At 36.0% G+C, this 15,712-nt stretch overlaps 1 long non-coding RNA gene across 1 annotated transcript in view; it reads left to right on the top strand.

The window, feature by feature from the left end:
• The window catches only part of LOC139959037 (uncharacterized), a 33,077-nt gene extending 18,853 nt beyond the window's left edge, over positions 1-14,224 (top strand). Inside the window, exons 2-4 of the long non-coding RNA XR_011789947.1 lie at positions 6,648-6,881; positions 12,017-12,217; positions 13,547-14,224. This is a non-coding gene — a long non-coding RNA (uncharacterized lncRNA). The remainder of the gene's footprint in view (positions 1-6,647; positions 6,882-12,016; positions 12,218-13,546) is intronic.
• The last annotated feature ends 1,488 nt before the right edge of the window (positions 14,225-15,712 follow it).

Below are 15,712 nucleotides of genomic sequence, written 5' to 3'. Positions count from 1 at the left end.
TCTGTATCACCCCGATATCTAAGTCACGATCGAACCACCTCCCTCTGTTTATATTCTCCAGAAGAATGGGGGATCATAAATACCTATTTAAAGACCACAGGACGACCATACAGAGAGATGCAGGGTATAAGAGTCAACTACAGAAGGGTCGCCCTTTGCAGTAACTAACTCTTAATCCACATTGAATGATACCTTCAATGAAATCAACATACACGATTTGTTTTGTAGTGGAAAAATAGAAAATTCGAAACAACTTTTTGAACGAAAAGAGAAACCGATCGGCCTTTGGAGTTGAAATCGAACTGTAGAATATATAGGAAAATATAAATCAATTAATAGATTCTAGATGAGTAACATCTGGTTCAAATCTTAGTCTATCATCAAATATTATTTGCTGTTTTCACTTCTTCTTGTTTTTTCTATTTTTGGTGCAATTTTCTAATAACTTTTCTTTGTTGTTTTTGCCTCAATTGACTTCATCAAAAGAACATAAGAACATAAATTATTTAAACATAAACTAATTGGAAACAAGGCGAAATTAAATTTACAAGGTGCAAGCAGATGTTGTTAAAAATCTACCTAATTGATTGTTTTGATTATTAACCAAAAATCAGTGGGATTGCACTTTGCCCCACGATCAGTAAAAGTTCAACAAGAGTACTTTAAGACCAGTATTTGATTAAAATGACTAACTAAATTTAGCAATGAATCACTGTGACAAAGTATATATGCAGCATGCTTCTGTAGTCATTACAAGGACTGCTATATATATATATACGCGCATGCGTGCATAATAACGCGGAATTAGTCAGAATACTAACAAACAAACAAACAAAACAAACAAAAAAACAACCAAATTCTCATTTGTTGGAAAGACAAAAACGAGATGTTTTGCCGGAAGTTCTCTGTTTTGTAGTCACATCGAATGGCCTTCGCGGCAGGACGTGAATTTTTATGCTTGAACGCAAACTGCGTTCATTATCCTATTGATGGTGAGTTCATAGGGACATCCGAGAGCACGTATTCTGCCAGGATGCTAGTTTCTACACTTTATTGGGGAAAGAGTTGACAGGTGGAAAATAACCATGAACAAAAAAAAAAAAATGCCAGACGAAGGTATTATTTTTGAGGTCAGTTTAAAAGGAGAAGGATGAGGAACATTCTAGTAGTATAAAGTAAACACATGTGACGTCATATTTATGACGTCATCTTGGTTATAATAACATGTCAATAACGGTTTAATATTTATCCTATGTGTTCGTGTATATAGTAGTGATGTAACGGGTGACGTTTCATGCGCCATTATTCATTAGGTGACCACATAAGGTAAGTAAATTATGACCCCACCCCCCCACCCCAACTCCTCCTATTGTAATTAAACATGAAACATCAAACTAATGACCTACGTTGGAATTTTAAGTTGTAAAAAATAAATAAATCCAAGTCCGTTTAACATAAAGTGTGACTATAATACTACTACTACTACGGAATACGTAATTTGACATACACATTTAGTGCATCTACTTATGTCCGTGCAGTTCAACTTTGTAATGATTAGATACCTTTTACGAAAATTCAACCGATATAGAGCTTGAGCATAAAAACTAAGCATCTCGAATCACTCTCAACACCAGTCCCCTAACATCGAGACTGTAACCATGTGATCATGGTGATGTTACGTCTATGATGAGATATTAAGAGTAGTGTACTGTGTATGTTGACAAGATGAGAAAATAAGTTTCCTTCTAATTCAGTTTCGTGATTCGTTTAGATATATTTAATTGAAAAGTTGAAAAAAATCTTAAGATCCAAGACACCTACGCTCATGTAACGTCATTATCCAATCTTGATTATCTTTGTTGATTCTTCGAAAAAAGGAATTCTAACTTCTTACCAAATATGCAGACATCGAAACACGTCAACTTGAAACCAGCAGCCATTTACTAGAATCCATTAGTAATACCCAACGGGTAATTTGTCCTACTAGATTCATTTCCTGGTTCATTTAATTTGAAGAGAAATACATTGATAGAAGAAGCAAGCTTGCATTCAATTACGAGTTCAAGGCAACCTGAAATAATGTACAAGTTTTGATGAATTATTTTTGACAGGAAGTTATCAAAATACGCTGGGAGAAATCTTCTAAACTGTTATGATTTGAATGAAACTGAAGTATATACGCACTTAATACTATTGAGTGCATGATGCCACCCGTGTTAAGTACCATCTCTATTTCCCGTCGCTTTAGTCTTGCCATGGGTACATTTCATACCACTGCGAACTGGCGAAATGAATCCCAATTTAAGCAGACATTAGGAATAAGGATTTATCATGATATGTAGATATTGGGGTTGTAGACCACCAAACAACCCACACACCCACCCCCACCTCTTCACTTCGTCCTTCATTAATTGCGTTCTATTTTGTCTTTTGTCTATATTTAAGTGTCATTTGCCCTTGAATACTTGTAAATCCCTCTCATGGGGGCGGATTCATTCCCTTGGGGATTTCTACTTAGAACGTCCTTAACCGAATCAGGATGTAAGAAAGAGCCCAACAGGGGAAAAAACTAGAAGATATATCACACACTGCTTTGATGTACTTCCGGTTTAATGTAAGGCGGAAGCCCAAAGCCAGGGAATATATATATATATATATATATATATATATATATTTATATATATATATATATATATATTTATATATGTATAATTTAAATCGTAGTGAGTTGGAAAATCCAGAACAGTGAAAAAAAACTAGCCTCCCCTGGGATTCGAACCCGGGCCTCCCGCTTTATTTACGGACACCCTAACCACTAGGCTATGGACGGCATTGGGCGCTGTTTGTATGTATTCGAATTGACATTATTAGCTTAACTATTCGAATTACGTTTCAAAATAAAATATATTAACAAGACAACAGTTTAGAACTTATCCAATTTCCCCTATGATCAATCAGTTTTAAGGCGAAATTTTTTAAATTATTCACCAATTATCATTTGTTAGTTGTAAGAAACACCAAGCAGAGTGGTGTGTTGGGTTAACCATTTGCAAAGTTCTTTCAAGGTGTAGTTCTTTTGAAATGTTCGTAACAAATTTCGGGATTTTGGCAAGAAATACCGCAGACAGCCATATTGCAAAAAAAAGAACCTCATTACAACGGTTGCCACGGCAACTATATTGAACATTATCCATCAGTGTCATGGCTCTTAAACTAATTTGTTAACAAAAATCTCACAGGAACAGAATTTCTCAGCGTTTTAAAGAGGAACTGTGGTCGCAGGGGCGTGGCCGGAAGGATAACATTCCAATCATTATTGCACTCCAGTATTAATATAAAAGAAAATGACAATAAATGTAGTTTTGAAAAATGTGCAGGCGGCCACATATATGAAACAAAGATGAGGTGAAAACGTTGTTCCTAATGGGCCTATGCTGCTAAAGAAACACTCAGCTATTCCTGGGGAAGAACTGATTTAGAATAAAAATCTGCTTACTTTATAATCCGGAGGGGGGGGTGGGGGTCTAAGCCTCGCCCAACTGATTTAGGTAGAGGCAGTTATCTCAATGGAAAGGCTATAGGCTGATCCAGGATTTGCGAAGGGAGAGGGGTTGTGGCCCTGTCATCGTTGAAGACGACTCCTATATGGGGGTGGGATAGGGTAAGATAGGATGGGATAGGGTGGGGTACTTCGACAGACAAGGGAAACTAGGTTGCACTAATAAATACAAACACAGTGAGGTTGAAAAGTGGGGTGTCATGAGTTTTAAAGGGATGGTGTATATTTTCGTGACTGAATGTTAAAATTTCACCGACAGTATCCCTCTCGCACGACTGACGATAGAGGTGAGGGACCTTACCCCCCCCTCCCCTCTCCCCTTTTGCGTACGCAACTACCGTATTTAACTCCATAGTCTGTTTCTAGCTTCAGACCTGATTCTTCACTGAATTCGTTTTTATTCATAATGAGTTGTTCCACTTTAATAAACGTCAAACAACCCGTTATTGTGTACTTGCATTGGGTGGTAATGTCCACTTTGATCAACAGGTCGAGGTTTACTTAAGGTTTGTTCCCAAGATTTGATTAATTTCTGCAATTTATCAAAACAAAAATTCTCTGTTTCCTTGCTTAGGTTAAGACAAGGTCTAGATGGCTTTCATTGGTGTGGTTATTATTTCACATTAAGAGAAGCATTGGTCGTTATGGGCTTCGACACGGTGGCATGTCTTTATGGTATCAATAGTTATCTTTTTATGACGTACACGAAAGATTATCATTTTATAAACGAAGGCAATTGCGTACTTTACGGTACAGCTCTGGTTTATTAACTTTTAAAGAGAATGCGGGCTGAGTAGCATATATATTCACCCGTCCATTCCGTTATAAGAAAGTTGTACTACCTCTTGAAAGCAAGACCCTTGTACAACGAAAACTTTTGAAAAATGTGTACAAATTGCGGCCGGTGTGTTCCCGGTTAGATGTTATGGATAACTGCGAGAAAGGCTTTCTTTACCCTATAATACTCACGGCAACAACATCGCTCAACAACATTTACTCACAACATTTATTCACAACATTTACTCACGGCAATAACATTTACTCACGGCAACAACATCAAGTGTATTATCTCTTCCTTATATCTAAGGCACTACAGATATTCTGTATGATGCAACGGCGTACAGTCTCGATGTAAGGTTTTGTGCGCATTCTCAAAGTTTTCATAAACAACAAACGGAATATAATGACTTATGAGAATTTCGTGACATACATAACTAGATTAGCTAGATTAGCATCCTTACAATCATAGAAGTAATTGGCTAAATGTGAAGCCATCGTGATGCTTGTATTGTTTTCGATGACCTCATTATATATTCTGGCGATAGTTACTTCTACTGGTACTCCACCTCGTGGATTTGTACTCACTTTGGCAATCTGGTGTACAAACTAGTACTTCTAATCCAATTAACTGGTCAACTAGTAATGTTGTACTGGTAGTGTTGTACTCTGTACGCGTATTCATACCAACGGGTAAACTGTATGTGTACTCGTTCTCATGCTGTTGTACTCATGCTGTTGTACTCATGCTGTTGTACTCATGCTGTTGTACTTGTACTGCAAGTTTGGTATTGTCGTCCTAGCTGTAATAATGTAGTTAATTGCTTTAAATAGTCAAATTTGTCTTCCAATCATAAAGCAAAACTTAAACATATTCTTATAACGTTGTGTTTCATAGCAATATAAACATTGATTGTCTGTGTGTCCAAGAACCAAACTAAAATTCATATGAAACCAAGCTAATTATTGATTGTGTCTGGCCAATGAGAACCAAACCTACAGTTTAAACCCGGCACACTTTAAACGCCTTAAACCTCTTCTTAATAATCAATATTCGATAGCTTCGGGAATTTTCTTGAAGAATTGTTCATGGCCACGTAAAGCTGGAAGCTTCGCATATATTAGTGGCACCACGGTGCTACCCTAAACTCCACATTGCAGAAGTGAACTGGTCTTCGGTCTAACTTAAACATAACTATACAAGAAAACAGATCTTGATGTCGAGGAAGACGATTAATGTTTCACGGAGTGTTTCCTATATCTATTACTGTGATTCATAATAAAACAAAATGAGAGGGGGGGGGGGGTGTGCGGAGTAGTAGAATAATGAAAGCATATTAGTGTTAAAATGTTATCTCTCCAACATTTGTGACATGCAAATATCAAAATGATCATTTATTGATTGGAAACCTTATCTATAGATTACAAACATTTTTAATACAACCTACACCATTTTTTTGCGCATAATAGATACCCGTGCTTTCTTACTTAGGATACTTTTAAACAATTATATTCCTTATTTTATGAGACCTATCATGTTCGTATTGCAATACGAGAAGTTTCTATTACACCTCTGTCGTTTATTCTCGTTAATTATAAGCATTATCTACTATATATGCTGTGACTGTCATCTGACATTGACTCGTACTTTTGCAGTTGTCAGGGGGCTCATTAAGGTAACGTGCTTCCATTTGCGCGCCATTTCCTTACGATAACGTTTTAATGAGAACAGATGAACTCTAAGGCGACAGCGGTTCATAAAATATCACCAGGAATATTAGTTTGTTGTAATGGCATGGAGAATAATATACGATGTGTAAAACGGTGATTTCTTTTTATTTGTTTTCATTTTTAATGTTCATACTGGGCTTTTACAGCAATTGTGTAAGTCTTCGAACATGCATTACTCATTTCGTTAATATTTTGTTCTTATTAGGGAAGCGAAGCAGAGTAAGTGGTTTATTGCTTTTATCGTTTACTATAGGCTCATTCACAAGCACTCGTATAAACAAGATTGGATAAAAGTTTCGAAGTGCAATGATCAGTTGTATTATCTGACGTTAACCACCCCCCCCCCCTTAAAAAACGAATATCCTTGGTATAATTTGCCTCAAAACAAATGAATTAGGTTAATTGTTAGTAGTGGGGGAGTAGTTTAGAGAGTATCTTCTACTATTCATGTTACATGGCTACTTACCATTCTCTCAGCTTCTTTATACTCAGACAAAAATATAAGAAAAATAGATGAATTTTTAAGATATTTTCCAGTTTATTAATTGAATAAAGGGTAAGTTTTTTGTTTCTCTTTCAGTTTCAGAAAAAAATTCACCCACATCATTCACAAATGCCTGCCAACATGAAAAACGCTGGACTTCTACTCTCACTGATCGCTACAGTTCTTGCTGTGCTAGTCATTGAAGCAACGTGTGCGCATGCGCTGGTCGTCGATAAAGATGAAATGCTTCCCAAAGATGTGACGGACAGCACCACAGATTGGTTAGAGCAGGAGGCGATTTACCGTTTACTTAAGGCACTTCATACACAAGTAAGTCGAAGGACCTATCATGGTGCGGTATCTCAAAGTATGAGGACACCGCACTTTTGTCAAATGACGTCAAATATAGATGTGTTATAGTTGTTAAACATTTCAAAAGTTAGAGATTGAAAGGCTTTTTTTTTTTGGACATGGGTCAATTTGCCAGTCCAAAGTCTATGTGAGTCATAATAATATTGAACCCACCATGCTCCAGCTAAAACCTTTGAAATGATCCCCCCCCCCCCCATTTGAAGAAGTGATATACGTTTGATTAACGTAATCTAGGATTATCTTTATTCCGTTATTCCGTTCTGACAGTTTGGCAGATTTTGTAATAGCTTTCTGGCAACCTAAATTTACTGTATGATACACTTTGCCTACTAGTGAAATTTAAATGCCTTTCGTACAAAAGTAAGTATATAGCAAAGCCTTTTGAATAATAAATATTCTTTACTTAAGTAAGTATATAACAAAGCCCTTTGAATATTAATTAGTCTTTACTTAATTAAGAAAGTATATATACAAAACCCTATGAATATTAATTATTCTTTACTTAAGGAAGTACATAACAAAGCCTTTGAAATTTAATTATACTTTACTTAAGGAAGTCTTTTATGTTTATTCAAAGTAATGCAGCCAATGCCGCACTTTCTGTTGTTTCCTTACAAACTTACCCTGTTTGGTTTCTCTATAGGTTTGTACAAACCATTATTTCTTGTTTATAGGGTGTCCTATAGTATACTTGTGACAGTATCAAAACACATTTTCATCATAAGTTATATCAGTGTGGGTGTATGGGGGTGTGTGCACTTGTTTTTGCATTCAGACTGAACAAAAGAATTCCAGGTCGTCGTCACATGTTATTTGAAGGACTCACCAGGTCCTAGAAGAACGTATTCGATTGTTATGGGGTATTGTTGAGGTTAGTGTATGTAGATTTGAACAATTGAACAAAACAATGGGGTCCCCGGTCTGAATGTAAATTACACAGGTGTGTGTGTATATATGTGTGTGTTGAGAGGTTGGGTGTATGTGTGTGTGTTGAGGGTGGGGGGGGGGCTGCGGCATTGTCAGAGAAGACATCCGACCAGTGAAACCTCTCGGATAAGAATCACGCTTGAAGTATTCCCCACTGCTGACGGCCTCCAAAGTTGAAGAAATGAAGATAAAGATTTGCGCTGATAAAAATATATATAAAAAAAAACATCAAAAATAATGTGAAAAAAAGAAAACCCGGTTTATCTCTTCACACGTAGAAAAACTCAAAATTTAATTCACCTCCGCATGGTATAACATTTCAAGGGTCTAACACACACGGTAAGAATACCGGCTGTGAACCTATAAGCCACCAACTGAGGATGAGCACACATAGGCCGCAAGACGTCATTAAACCATTGCTTCGCGACCTCTTTATAATTCACGTTCATTGATTAACGACATACGGACAAACGAAGAAAAAACTGTAGCCTGAATGTAAACATTTACATAAAAGCTTGCAGGCTATACGTTCATAGTGAGATTCCAGGACGGGGTATAGTTAAGTTAAGAACAGCTGTGTGTTAGCATTTCACTCCAGTGGGCATATATGATTTCAAAAATCATTTGCTGGTTGCTATGACAACAATATGAAACATGCCAAGTTCAAATATAGGAAGTATGTAGCTCCGAAGGGGTTATGCTATAAAATATTTGAATAAGAAAAAATTATATGAAATCAGAAGAGAGTTTAATATAGTGGTGAGGTTTGAATTAATATACAATGTTATCATTAAAATTATGAGGGGGGTTTAATGAAGAACATGTCTACTGATCCATTCACTTTCAATGAGTTTGCTTCTTTGCAATTGGGTATAAGATTTACTAAGGTTTCGCCTTCATTTCTATGAAATAATATTTAGGTGATTGTACGCAAGGAAGGAGGGGGGGGGGGGGGTTGGCGGACCAACTTCCACCAATTGAGGAACATACTACAGTTATTCTTACAAACTCAACCACTCTCTTGGTGTGGACCTTTTACCGGACCCCGTCGCAGTTTTAATTTGGTTTAAATCTATTTCCTTTCGTCTTGGCTGGCCTTAGTATATGCAAGCAAATAATTAACGAACTAGTATATACACTCTCAGAGCGAAAAGAAATCCCTAAAATTAGGTCAGATGTTAGCCTTGTTCGGACGGTCGAATTTGTGTCTTGTCTTGTTCATCTGTCAACTTAAAACGTTTTTACCAAGTCTTCTGAAAAGAAAGAGAGAGAGAGACAAAAAAGAAAACGATTTAATGAACCTGCTATGAGGGGAAGCGAAAATCCTCGGCAAGGACTTAAAAATCTCTAACAACGTTCTTCTAATAATGAGCGGTTATTTGGCCCCAACATTTAACAGTCAAATACTTGGGGCTTATACATATTATTCTGCGGAACACATGTATAGTTGCAATCGTAGTACACAGCCTATAATGGTAGTAAAATAGAAAACAGCTCTGCCGTGCGAATAGGTCTACATTATCACCATAGTTACTGTGCGTGCTCTCTGCAGTGATAATAAAATGTCTTCTTCATGCGTAAGCTCGCACAATGATTGTCTCTTTATTGACAAATGTATTTTGAGTTTTTGCCCTGCACTGTTACTGTTGTTCATTATAATCTTCCTTTCTGTGTTCCCCCTGTATTTGTCCGAACGAGTCGTAATCAATTTTCGTTAATGACAATACTATTAAGTTCAAGGCTGTTCCAGAAAAAAGAGACATGATTTATGAGTTTAATTTTCAAGAGAATTAGATTTTCAAATTCCAAAAGTACAAATGGTTAGAAATGAACAAGAAGCAATGAATAGTGGAGTAAGTTCTGAATTGTAAAAGCTAAAATGTCATTTTTATGAAGAAAAAGAAAATTCTTACATTCTTTCTGCAGACTGAGAATTGTCCAAATGAATGTTGTTTTATCTTTCATAGTTACATTGATTTTCGTCAGTTTGATAAAACAAGCGGCCCTTGAAATCTGTGTTTGTGGTGGTTTGTATAAATAACCCGATTCAGATCTGTTGTAGCAATTTTCAGCATTTTAACTAAATATATCCTCATAGCCTAGTAGAATATGGTGACATATGTTAAAGAAATGTAAAACATAAAGCTGTAACTATATGATATATGCTCTGGATGGAAATCGGAGTGTGGTGCATGGGTGCATGTAAGGTGAAGGTTTTGTACAGTTTTATAAGTTAAATTCAGATGCAATGCGTGTTCGTATCAATGTACTATAATACTCAGCATAACCCAGATGGTTACAATTAATCCAGTGGACGCGGTAGGAATGAGGAGCTGAGTAGCAACTCCACCTCCTAGGAGAATCATCCTACCCTGGATTACATCCCCTCCCATCCCTCCCCTCCCCTCCCCTCCCCTGCACCCTGATATCATCGTCAATTTGTTGTGACGTCATGTTATTGTAACACTGTAACCATTCATCTGACATAAAACAAAAAATATTAAAGAAAACAGAGCATTTCTTCTCCCGAGTAATGACTGGTCAATTAATTTATTTGTCAGATATAAATGTCTATATTGAACCTGCAGCAGGCACAATATTTAATATTTTTCATATGTCTGATTAAATATCACTGATGTTTTCCATTAGATTTTCCATAATAAGTCAATAACTACCGTACTCTTTCAATAAATATGTTATCTAACTATACGGGGCTTACTGGTCTCTAAATATAATAAATTAGATTGAATGAGATGATCACGTGACTTGTATAACATAGAACATAGGATAATATTTACAAGACGATTGAAGGCAATAATTTTAAAGGACTAGTCTGAACCAAAATCTTCAAATTTATCAATAACTTGGCAGCTTATACTTCATCGTTCCACGTTGACTCACGTTATTACTAGCTTTTTCCTCCTATACTTATAGAAATGTCTCGAATAAGAATATGGAGTATGTTTTGGTTGAATACAGCAAATGTTGCCGATTATTCTTCGCCAGTTCTTGAAGTTTATTGAAACCTTGAATGACTCCTTTAAGTTATAATTATAATAAATCTAATTTTAGAACCAATTGAGACAAATGAAAGAGTTTCTTCATAACACAACCAATACGGATATCAATCATTATATATGGAATATGTTATAATGAAGGGGGAAAAGTCAGTCTCGTTATAGTAATAATATAGTTGTATATAGTTATGTATATAAATATAATAAACCTTCATCTATACGAAAGAATCGCTCGACTCGAGAGATAATGGCAGTGGTTGAGATAGGTGAAAAGAAAACAGAAATATGTTTAATGAATCAATAAGCAAGACGATTCGGCTTACCCTGCGGGGATGGTTCGGCATGCCCCGCGGGACGGTTCGGCATGGCCCGCAGGATGGTAGCGTCTTAATGGATCTTTGTAATCCGGGGGGAATTACAAAACAACAGGAAATTCGTATAAAATGCTGACATAGAAATAGCAAAAACGTTAGATGGTTGCAAAGATACATATGAACAAAATAGACAGATAGTCTATATATGGACGAAAAGAAAACGACTGGCATAGTTTCATGGACGTGATTATGCCTCTACCTGGACAAGTTTATAATATTAATGAAGGGAGGGGTCAGGGGTGATGCAAGGGGTGGTAGGCATAGGGGGGTATGGTTTGTGGGAAAGGATGTGATGACATTACACTCAAATACAGACAGTTCCCAAAACAGATGCCCAACTATAAAACTAAACCAGAGATAATAAATATCACCAAGTACCGTATGTATGCTTCTGACAAACCTATAAGTTGGCCCCCTATCAGTTCTTGCGAGAACCATTACTTTTCTAACGTCGGTGATGACTAAAACGCTATGCTAGAGTAACTTGATTGAAACAAGAGTTTTGTACAATGGGAATTGCATCGAAATTGAATAAACCTAGTACATTACTGGAACGCCGCAAGCCGAAAAAAATCGAAGTTAGTTTGATCTGAAAGCAGGTTTGGAAGGGTAATTTGATGACGTATATATGTTGTGAAGGATTCCGAACCCCACCCGCTGCCACCCCCCCCCCCTATCGTCAGGCATTGCATGTTTTCACAATGTACTAATATTCTTTGATATTTTGACTAATATTACTCTTCCTCTCTCTCTCAACCCTTCCCTCTTATTACAGAAAGATTACCCGAGCTTTGCACCCTTAGGACCAACGGATGATAGCAGGACGAACCAAGACTCAATGAAGAGAAGCAGTCCCAGATCTATAGACCACATGGAAGACAAAATACGCTATTTGTCCTGGTGCAGGAAAATGGGGATTGCCAGATGCTATGTCTAACTCCACTTGACACTGCCTTTAATGTAGTACATAAAACATGTAAGTTCAAAGGATATTACATTATATTTAATAAATATATATATATATATATATATATTTATATATATATATATATATATATATATATATATATATATACATACATATATATATATATACATATATATATATATATATATATATATATATATATATATATATATATATATATATATATATATGATATATGATATATGATATATGATAGGAAATGAAACACGATGAATATATAATCCGAGGGTACTTAATATATCTTTTGATGCGGTGTGTACTCGGGCGATCATTATTATTATACCTGATTTGAAACTTTGTATGACGGAAGACAAGATTTATAAGCCCAGTAACTAATACTTAATATTACATCAACGTAATCACGCGTCTCTTCTGTGGATTTGGTGACAAATTTACGCGAAGCGCAAAATACAAGTCAGAATTAAGTTGATGAAGCAGACAGCCTCTAACCAAAATATGTTTCTCTCGTTTTAATTTAATAAGTCCCAAGCCAATTTCTATTGCAGACTTAGTCTTTCTGGGATGTTGACTTCAAAAATTCAGTTCAAACAACAATGACATAGCCGAAGGCGGCTTGACCTATGACGTCACAACTGGGAAACACTGACGCTTTTACACATGGGCACGTTGCAAAATGACAGCAGAGGGAAGAGGGAAAAATATGTCGTGATGACGTAATGGCCGTCTTGAAATATAGGGCGATTTAATATATTGTCAAATTCAAGGCTATACTGCTTTCTAGGTTATATCTTTGGAGGTTTTTTGACACTGGCCTCTTATATTTTGTTTCTTTTCGTGACGTTCGTAAAAATAAATTCCACTTAATCAAGCTTCTGAGAAAAAAATTAAATTCCATAAATACACTATAGAAAAAAAAGAAGAAGAAGTTTACTTTAGTAAACTCCAGAAGGTATTCACGTTTTTGAATATTACGCGGGTTAGAATCTGCCGTGTTCACATTATCTGTGTTCACATCTAAGAAGGATGTCATATGTCATTCTTGATCACTCTTCACTATTTTAACTATTTATATATTCCAAGTACAATGGGTTACATTGTCTACATACTCCATAATTAACATACGGATTCACATTATCTGTGTTCACATTATCCGTGTTCAAATCTGTGGCAAAATGTCACATATCAGCCTTGTTTAAGTTTACATCATTCTTCACGACAATGTTTCCTATCTTAACGTGCACTTTATTTATAGTGTCAATATTAGATGAAAAATGAACTTTTAAACTGAAATTTCTTTTCTTTTCTTGATCGATCAATTAATTTGTTTTTAATGTATCTCTCTGTTTCTCCGTTCAGGCACCCCCATTTCACTATCGTACTGTCCAGGAATGTGGAAGTCATGCTTGGATGAATAGATGAACCCGGAACCCAATTATTTAAGCCCCCTAGACAACGTGTGGTTTTCCTATCTTACTGTATAAGTTATTGGACAATTCCCCATAATTTCCTCTATACCGCAACGTTACCTGTTTTTCCTTGAAAATGTCTTCAAACAAAAAAGGAAAAAGAAATGAAAAGCAAGATTAATACCTTTAGCGAGTTTTAACGTGCACTATTTGGATAAATTAGTTTGATAGATCATTAGAAGCAGTACATCTATTCGATGGTATAACCTTCATCCGCCAGTCGTTTTCAACAAGACCTGAACTATTTTACGTTGGTGGATATTAATTCAACACTATGGAACGCCAGCCAGTCCTCTGATACACATTCCGTGAGCATTCAACACCCACAGTTTGATAAGGTCTTTCTGTAGTGGATATAAACACTGAATTTCTGTTCCGATTTTGTCATCGCCATGGTAACAAATAGAAAATAGAGTAGAATGAAAAGACATATCAATATTTTTATCATATTAATTAGCTTATTTAGGTAAGGGAAGCTTTTTCGATTATTACTTGATTTTAGTAGGTAGGGTAGAGTAAGTTAACAGGTCTATATGAGAAATAAACTTTACCAATCTTACAAAACCTATTCTAGACATTATTTCCTTTTTTTTATTGACTGTGTTATGTGTCCACATTTCCTACTCGATTCCGGGACATGAACTTTTGGAAAAAGAAAATTTGCAAATTAGACATGGTAAAATCTGACTGGTGAATTAGGCTGGGTTGGGTGGGGTGGGGTGGTGATGCGGGCTTGGGCGGTATTATCTGGTTACATTTCCTTAGATTTCAACAACTTGCCTCATCTTTTGCAAATTAGACTCCGTTATACCTACTTATGTAATTACGGTATTGCATAAGGTAAATGTGATGTTTGGTATAGAAAAAAAAAAGGCAGCCTTTATCAAGATTGAAAACAAAAAGTGTTATGACGTTTAAACAGGCAGCAAACTCAGAGCCAAATAGTTTCGTTAAAGCATATATTAGATGACATGACGAGAAATGATATATTCTGCGAACGAATCCTCCCTAAAGCCATTCTAGGTTAATATTTACCTCACGAAGTGTTATGTTAACCTGAATAGAAGAAGCTTGAAGGTCAATGTGTCAGAGAAAGCTTTACAATAGAGCCATACCCATCATCTACTGAAGATGACTCTTCACGTCTTTATAGATTAACTACCTGGCTGAAACAAGAACACTTATTCAACATTCAACTGTTTGAGAAGACTTCCAATCACACTATCTGTTAAATCTGGTAGCTTTTTTATTTATCTTGAATATGATCGTGATGTCGCTGAATCTTAACAAAAAGAAAAATGTTAACTTCAGGAAGTAAGAAAACACATAAACTGCGTAGACAAGCCCACTCATCCTCTTTGCGCACATCACTGAACTGAGAGACAGGGCCGATGCATGGACTATATATAATTCGAAACGTCACAATCATTTTTTCAGACATTTAGCGTTACAATGGATCTTCGTTAAACGTATAAGTTATTGATTGCAAAGTTAAATATATAAACGTGACGTATGCATGCAACCAATCGAAACGCGAAGAGCGATTGGTTACACCTTTTTTCTTCGGAGTTGACATGAGTGAGATAATTCAAAGTTTTGTCTGAAGTGCCTTTTTTTTCTTTTCAAAGGGATTAGTGTCCTTTTATTAAAATTTGCCCTTGATGTCTCCCTCTCTCTCTCTACCTCTCTCTCCAGTAATCTTATCTACCAGCGGATATTACTGAATAAATTTAAAGGATACTTGAGATATAATGGAATTCATGAAAAGTTTTAAGGTTGGTTTATAGCTTGCCGAATTCTCTCTCTAACTTGCCTTATTACAACTATACAGATAATCAAAGATGATAGACAGTTTCACAATTTAAACCATCTATAACACCGACAACACTATAATGAGAATAATCGTAACCAAATGTGTTCGTCAGTACAACAGAAGGAAAAGGGAAAAACAATGAAGGAAAAAGAAAAACAAGACGCAATTTTGTTTTTCTTTTTTCAAATCAAGGATTAAATTCTAGGTTTGATCGTGTTCAGCGAACAATAAAAAGGAACGTAA

Source organism: Apostichopus japonicus, chromosome 18 (assembly GCF_037975245.1).
Source record: "Apostichopus japonicus isolate 1M-3 chromosome 18, ASM3797524v1, whole genome shotgun sequence".
In the NCBI taxonomy this organism is placed as follows: domain Eukaryota; kingdom Metazoa; phylum Echinodermata; class Holothuroidea; order Aspidochirotida; family Stichopodidae; genus Apostichopus; species Apostichopus japonicus.
Note: the sequence above shows the minus strand (reverse complement) of the source record. Positions and strands in the feature narration are given on the sequence as shown.